This window comes from Zootermopsis nevadensis, unplaced genomic scaffold, assembly GCF_977971745.1.
Source record: "Zootermopsis nevadensis isolate Lab colony 2312 unplaced genomic scaffold, Znev_1.0 Znev_ptg000257l, whole genome shotgun sequence".
Classification (NCBI taxonomy): Eukaryota; Metazoa; Arthropoda; class Insecta; order Blattodea; family Termopsidae; genus Zootermopsis; species Zootermopsis nevadensis.
The window spans coordinates 30,001-37,823 of NW_028259384.1; the positions used below are offsets into that span (position 1 = coordinate 30,001).

The window sequence follows — 7,823 nt, forward strand, 5'->3', positions numbered from 1 at the left end:
CCCCACCCGGGAGCGGCCGCGGTCCTACGGGCCTGGCACCCTCTGCGGGCGATGGCCCCATTCAAGGGAGACTTGGACTCGCTGGACCGCGCCCCGGGAGAGTGGGACCTCCCACACACGACATCTCCCTGCACGTCTCCGCGCGGGATTCCGTGCTGGGCTCTTCCCTGTTCGCTCGCAGCTACTGGGGGAATCCTTGTTAGTTTCTTTTCCTCCGCCTAGTAATATGCTTAAATTCAGCGGGTAGTCTCGCCTGATCTGAGGTCGGAAAGATGGTTTCTTGTACCGACGGGCCGATGTGAGCGGTCGGAAGCTTAGCCTCTCTCATTGAACTGATTTCTTTTTGTTTTGTTTTTTTTGTGGTCATTATTTATTGTGGTCATATCTTTCGCTCCCGCCCGGCAAGTGTGTGTCTCTCTCTCTGTCTCGGGAGTTTGCCTGTCTCCCATCACATCAAGCCGGGCGTCAGTTCTTCTCAGACGCGATCGGGGAAGGATGGGCCCCGTCGCCGAGGAGAGGAGGGCGAGCTAAGTCTATCCGCTCGCTCCACCGAACCCTGTGAAGCCTTCAAGGGCGACTGACTCCCCTTAACCTCCTCGCAGTCGCCGACGCCGCCACCGATTGCTCGGAGCGACGCCGGCGGTGCGAGGTGCAGGCTCGTCAGACCCCCCAGCGTAGGGCCGCTCGCGTGCCTTTATTTCTTTCTTTCTCTTTCTTTCTTTCTTTCTTTCCCTTATTATCTTAAAGACCGCGCGGGCCCACGGGTTTCATGTAGCCGACCCTCAGCCAGGCGTGGTCCGGGATTGGAAATCCAAGGACCGCAATGTGCGTTCGAAACGTCGATGTTCATGTGTCCTGCAGTTCACATGTCGACGCGCAATTAGCTGCGTTCTTCATCGACCCACGAGCCGAGTGATCCACCGCTCAGGGTTGTTTTTCTCTAGATTCGAGCAGAGCTTCGGGTAGGATGCTACTGCTAGTCCCGTAGGACAGGTAGTTGTTATTTTTCGAGGGGGAGCTGCCCCCAGAACAGCGGCACGGTCAGACCGCGCTCCCCTCTCGTTCAAGCGCCGCCGAAACGGCCTTGCGTGGGCAGATAAAGTGGCTTTAAGCCCAGTGCTCGCGGTCGCGCGGGTTGTCCTTGGATCCCTGAGGATCCTCGGAGCCCGCGTGCCGCCGGCACCCACTCACCATCTTTCGCTCCTACTTCCCACCTCGAGGCGGGACGGTCTTGCCGTCCCCCTCCGGGGGATTACTTCGCCGACCTGGACACCTCAGGCCGACGACGTTATCTCCGAGATCCGGCCGCTGCCAGGAAGAGCCGGTCCAATCACAGGCGAGATTACGCCTTCCGCAGAGCCCCGTTCATCTGGTTCATTCTTAATGCCTTCCTTTTATTAATTTTTGATGCGTCTTCCCCTCATTCGGGGGGAGACGGTGCGACTTTCGCCGACCGGTCCCCCCTCAGGTTGACGTCATCTATTTTTCAGTCATCAGTAGTGGTCACATATTATGATGCGTCTTCCCCCTCATGCGGGGGGAGTCGGTGCGACTTTCGCCGACCGGTCCCCCCTCAGGTTGACGTCATCTATTTTTCAGTCATCAGTAGAGGTTGTATTATCATGAATGACCAGACACGGGTACTTCCACGAGAAGGCGGTCCACTCGCAAGCGAGATTACGCACTCCCCCAGAGCCAGCAACCGTCCTCGGTTTCTTAATGCCTTCCTTCTCTGTTCGGTCACTCTCGGTGCCGTTAATGATCCTTCCGCAGGTTCACCTACGGAAACCTTGTTACGACTTTTACTTCCTCTAAATGATCAAGTTCGGGCATCTTCCCGGTGGAATCGAAGGGCCGAAACCCCGCGCCCACCGGTCCGAAGACCTCACTAAATCATTCAATCGGTAGTAGCGACGGGCGGTGTGTACAAAGGGCAGGGACGTAATCAACGCGAGCTTATGACTCGCGCTTACTGGGAATTCCTCGTTCATGGGGAACAATTGCAAGCCCCAATCCCTAGCACGAAGGAGGTTCAGCGGGTTACCCGGACCTTTCGGCCAGGGAGGACACGCTGATTCCTTCAGTGTAGCGCGCGTGCGGCCCAGAACATCTAAGGGCATCACAGACCTGTTATTGCTCAATCTCGTGCGGCTAGAAGCCGCCTGTCCCTCTAAGAAGATTAGGAGTCGCCGGTAGCACAGAGGATACCGGATGCGACTATTTAGCAGGCTAGAGTCTCGTTCGTTATCGGAATTAACCAGACAAATCGCTCCACCAACTAAGAACGGCCATGCACCACCACCCACCGAATCAAGAAAGAGCTCTCAATCTGTCAATCCTCCCGGTGTCTGGGCCTGGTGAGGTTTCCCGTGTTGAGTCAAATTAAGCCGCAGGCTCCACTCCTGGTGGTGCCCTTCCGTCAATTCCTTTAAGTTTCAGCTTTGCAACCATACTTCCCCCGGAACCCAAAAGCTTTGGTTTCCCGGAAGCCGCCCGCCGAGTCATCGGAGGAACTTCGGCGGATTGCTGGCTGGCATCGTTTATGGTTAGAACTAGGGCGGTATCTGATCGCCTTCGAACCTCTAACTTTCGTTCTTGATCAGAGAAAACATTCTTGGCAAATGCTTTCGCTTCTGTCCGTCTTGCGACGATCCAAGAATTTCACCTCTAACGTCGCAATACGAATGCCCCCGTCTGTCCCTTTTGATCATTACCTCGGGGCTTCCGAAAACCAACAAAATAGAACCGAGGTCCTATTCCATTATTCCATGCACTCGGTATTCAGGCGGCTGCTGCCTGCTTTAAGCACTCTAATTTGTTCAAAGTAAAAGTGCCGGCCCATCGTGACACTCGGTCAAGAGCACCGCGACGGGATTGTGTAGGCCCTCCCCGAGACGACCCGAGGCGTGGGAGCGTCGCCGCCCCCATCGCCCGCGGGCGCCGGCTCGGGCCACCGGCAGGACGTCCGCACGTGCGTGCCAGTTAGACACCGACGGGCGGTGAACCGGCAGCGTGGGACACAAGTCCGACTACGAGCTTTTTAACCGCAACAGCTTTAATATACGCTATTGGAGCTGGAATTACCGCGGCTGCTGGCACCAGACTTGCCCTCCAATGGATACTCGTTAAAGTCTTTAGAGTGTACTCATTCCGATTACGGGGCCTCGGATGAGTCCCGTATCGTTATTTTTCGTCACTACCTCCCCGTGCCGGGAGTGGGTAATTTGCGCGCCTGCTGCCTTCCTTGGATGTGGTAGCCGTTTCTCAGGCTCCCTCTCCGGAATCGAACCCTGATTCCCCGTTACCCGTTACAACCATGGTAGGCGCAGAGCCTACCATCGACAGTTGATAAGGCAGACATTTGAAAGATGCGTCGCCGGTTCGTAGACCGTGCGATCCGCCTCCATTTATTCAGAGTCACCAAGGCAAACGGCCGCGTGAGCGACCGATTGGTTTTGATCTAATAAAAGCGTCCCGACCGTCTCCGGTCGGGACTCGGTTGCATGTATTAGCTCTAGAATTACCACAGTTATCCAAGTAACTGTCCACCATCTAAGGAACCATAACTGATTTAATGAGCCATTCGCGGTTTCACCTTAATTTGGCTTGCACTGAGACATGCATGGCTTAATCTTTGAGACAAGCATATGACTACTGGCAGGATCAACCAGGGAACCGAAGACTCACTTGGAGCTCGTTTCTCCCCCTCCACGCGGTCCCGGATGGGTCCGGCGAGGGGGTCCAGTTCATACTTCAACGCTCGCACTCCGTGCGCCCCTGCGAGCAGGGGCCACTTCGTGCCGTTAGGGGGACGCCACGTGAGCGCCCCCAGAACCGTGGTGCCATTAGGGCACCCTTCCCTCTCTTCACTCGACATGCATAAGCGCCGAAGCGCCGTTTGGCATCGCGAGTCTAGCACGCGCCCGGACTACGAGTGAGTCGGTTGCAGTGTGTCCACGATACGCCGCCTATAGACCGTGTCCGGGGGACAGAGGGCCGCGGCATCGCGGTGGCGAAGGGTTTGCCGGGAAGGGGAACGAAGCCGGCCTTTTTCGTAAAATCGTTCCCCTGTTGCTTGCCGGGAAGGAGGACGAACCCGGTCTTTATCGTCAAATCGTCCTCCTGTTGCTTGCCGGAAAGGGGAACGAAGCCGGCCTTTTTCGTAAAATCGTTCCCCTGTTGCTTGCCGGGAAGGTGGACGAACCCGGTCTCTCTCGTAAAATCGTCCACCTGCTGCTTGCCGGGAAGGGGAACGAAGCCGGTCTTTTTCGTAAAATCGTTCCCCTGTTGCTTGCCGGGAAGGTGGACGAACCCGGTCTTTATCGTCAAATCGTCCACCTGCTGGTTGCCGGGAAGGGGAACGAAGCCGGCCTTTTTCGTAAAATCGTTCCCCTGTTGCTTGCCGGGAAGGAGGACGAACCCGGTCTTTATCGTCAAATCGTCCTCCTGTTGCTTGCCGGAAAGGGGAACGAAGCCGGCCTTTTTCGTAAAATCGTTCCCCTGTTGCTTGCCGGGAAGGTGGACGAACCCGGTCTCTCTCGTAAAATCGTCCACCTGCTGCTTGCCGGGAAGGGGAACGAAGCCGGTCTTTTTCGTAAAATCGTTCCCCTGTTGCTTGCCGGGAAGGTGGACGAACCCGGTCTTTATCGTCAAATCGTCCACCTGCTGCTTGCCGGGAAGGGGAACGAAGCCGGCCTTTTTCGTAAAATCGTTCCCCTGTCGCTTGCCGGGAAGGAGGACGAACCCGGTCTTTAACGTCAAATCGTCCTCCTGTTGCTTGCCGGAAAGGGGAACGAAGCCGGCCTTCTTCGTAAAATCGTTCCCCTGTTGCTTGCCGGGAAGGTGGACGAACCCGGTCTTTCTCGTAAAATCGTCCACCTGCTGCTTGCCGGGAAGGGGAACGAAGCCGGCCTTTTTCGTAAAATCGTTCCCCTGCCGGGCGGAGGACGGACCCGGGCTTTTCTTCCGTCAGTTGTGTCCTCCTGATGTATCCAGACACCACCCAAGGCTCAGGAATCGTCTTATGCGGAAAAAGGGCCAATTTATCAGCGACGCATCCGTTAGTTCAACTAGAGGAAGTGTGAAATTTTCCTACAAAATAAGGTGCCAGCGCGGCGTTTTCAGGGGAGACTCGTAACGTCTGAGCCTCAGAGAGCGCGACCCGGCCGAATGCGAGCGGCAGGTCCCCTAAAATCGGCCTACCTAACACGCACGGATGGGACTTTGAAATCTGAAGACGTGGAGGGCACGGACGGGAATATATATGCGGCAGAAGCCAGAGACACCGCCGGCAGCCTCACCGTGACCGCACGAGAAGTCGTCACTTGCGCCAATCTTGCACTCGAGTGCCGAGTCACCTACGAGCAGACCCCTGCTTCTGCCTGTCCATTGAGGGCAGCCGAGCACGCGATTCCCCAGGAGACGGACTTCTGTACACTTGTGCCCCTCTTGCCCTAAACGGGGTTCGAGCAGCGCGGGGAGAGGAATTCAGTCCCCGGCGGATGCGCGCTCGTTCTAAGTGCAGCTTCCGAGAGGCCGCCCGTGAAGGCCATCACTTGTGCCACTCTTGCACTCGGAATCGAGTGCCGACTCGAACCGGAGCCTCCGCCGGCCACTGCGTGGGTTGACGGGCGCCGACCCCGATGAAGACGGCGATCGGTGCACATGTGCCCCCCATGCCCTAAACGGGGTTCGAGCAGCGCGGGGAGAGGAATTCAGTCCCCGGCGGATGCGCGCTCGTTCTAAGTGCAGCTTCCCAGAGGCCGCCCGTTAAGGCCTTCACATGTGCCACTCTTGCACTCGTAGATGAGTGCCGACTCGAGCCCGAGTCTCCGCCGGACACCGCGCGTGATGACGTGCGCCAACCCCGATGGACACGGCGGTCGGTGCACTTGTGCTCCACTTGCCCTAAACGGTTGCAAGTAGAGCGGGCCGAGGCCAGCAGTCCCCCGGCGGATGCGCGCTGGTTCTAAGTGCAGCTTCCCAGAGGCCGCCCGTGAAGGCCGTCACGTGTGCCGCTCTTGCACTCGGAATCGAGTGCCGACTCGAACCGGAGCCTCCGCCGGCCACTGCGTGGGTTGACGGGCGCCGTCCCCGATGAAGACGGCGATCGGTGCACATGTGCCCCTCTTGCCCTAAACGGGGTTCGAGCAGCGCGGGGAGAGGTCTTCAGTCTCCCGCGGATGCACGCTGGTACTAAGGGCCGGCTCACAGAAGCCACCTGTAAAGGCCGTCACATGTGCCACTCTTGCACTCGTAGTCGAGGGCCGACTCGAGCCCGAGCCTCCGCCGGACACCGCGCGTGTTGACGTGCGCCAACCCCGATGGACTCGGCGGTCGGTGCATTTGTGCCCCACTTGCACTAAACGGTTGCAAGTACACCGGGCCGAGGAAAGCATTCCCCCGCGGTTGTCCGCTGGTACTAAGTGCAGCTTCCCAGAGGCCGCCCGTGAAGGCCGTCACGTGTGCCACTCTTGCACTCGGAATCGAGTGCCGACTCGAACCGGAGCCTCCGCCGGCCACTGCGCGGGTTGACGGGCGCCGACCCCGTTGAAGACGGCGATCGGTGCACATGTGCCACTCTTGCCCTAAACGGGGATCGAGCGGCGCGGGACGAGGCCTGCAGTCCCCCGCGTTGCCCGGTGGTACTGAGGGCAATCTCCCAGAGGCCGCCCGTGAAGGCCGTTACTTGTGTCACTCTTGCACTCAGTGCCCTGTGCCGACTCGAACCCGAGACTCGGCCGGTCTTCGCAGGCAACAGCGCGGGTTGACCACAAATTACACGGCGGTCGATACACTTGTGCCCCTCTTGCCCTAAACGGTCGCAAGTAGCGCGGGCCGAGGCCTGCAGTCCCTCGCTGTTGTCCGCTGGTACTAGGGGCAGCTTCCCAGAGGCCGCCCGTGAAGACCATCACTTGTGCCACTCTTGCACTCAGGCTCGAGTGCCGACTCGAACCCGAGACTCGACCAGTCTTCGCCGGCCACTGAGCGGGGTGACGGGCGCCGACCCCAAAGGACACGGCGGTCGGTGCACTTGTGCCACTCTTGCCCTAAACGGGGATCGAGCGGCGCGGGTCGAGGCCTGCAGTCCCCCGCGTTGCCCGGTGGTACTGAGGGCAATCTCCCAGAGGCCGCCCGTGAACGCCGTTACTTGTGTCACTCTTGCACTCAGTGTCCTGTGCCGACTCGAACCCGAGACTCGGCCGGTCTTCGCCGGCCACTGAGCGGGGTGACGGGCGCCGACCCCAAAGGACACGGCGGTCGGTGCACTTGTGCCACTCTTGCCCTAAACTGCCTCAGCCAACGCGGGGCGGAAGCGCGAATGGCCTGCCGGCGACAGTGTCCCCGGCGGCCGGTAGTCCAATCTCAGACTTCCCCCTGCTCGAGGAGAGCCTCGCTCGCCAAGCTCATATACTATAGTCTGGACCCCCCTTATCTCAGCATTCGTCAGTCACGGAAGAGGCAGAGCCGCGGACACCGGCGGATGGCCCTTCGGCTGCCGCCAGAAATTTTAATTAAGTTTTTCTCTTCCTTAATCATTTCCGATCATACTAAATTTTGTATATGTTAGAATACATACACATACTTACTTATATAACCGCTTTATTTAATATTTTTCTGCACTTTAGAAATTTTCGGACTTAGCCGCTGAAGCGACTCAAGTAACACGCACGGTGGGACATAGCCGCAGAACTGGTTTCAAGTACCACGCACCACGGGACATAGCCGCAGAATTCGTACCGTCCAAGTAAGGCCCAGCTAACACAGCGGAAATTTATTTTTAGTCAATTAACGGCATTACTATGCACAGCAAGCCCAATTTT

The 7,823-nt window shown here is 58.1% G+C and overlaps 2 non-coding genes and 1 pseudogene across 2 annotated transcripts; all 3 read right to left on the reverse strand.

The window, feature by feature from the left end:
- Positions 1-267, reverse strand: part of LOC147870407 (large subunit ribosomal RNA) — a 4,225-nt pseudogene extending 3,958 nt beyond the window's left edge.
- Positions 268-776: 509 nt separating this feature from the next.
- On the reverse strand, positions 777-932 carry LOC147870408 (5.8S ribosomal RNA). Its single transcript, XR_015533443.1, has one exon. It is a non-coding gene; the product is annotated as a 5.8S ribosomal RNA (ribosomal RNA).
- An 824-nt stretch (positions 933-1,756) lies between these two features.
- LOC147870409 (small subunit ribosomal RNA) lies at positions 1,757-3,674 on the reverse strand. Its single transcript, XR_015533445.1, has one exon. It is a non-coding gene; the product is annotated as a small subunit ribosomal RNA (ribosomal RNA).
- Between the last annotated feature and the right edge of the window lie 4,149 nt (positions 3,675-7,823).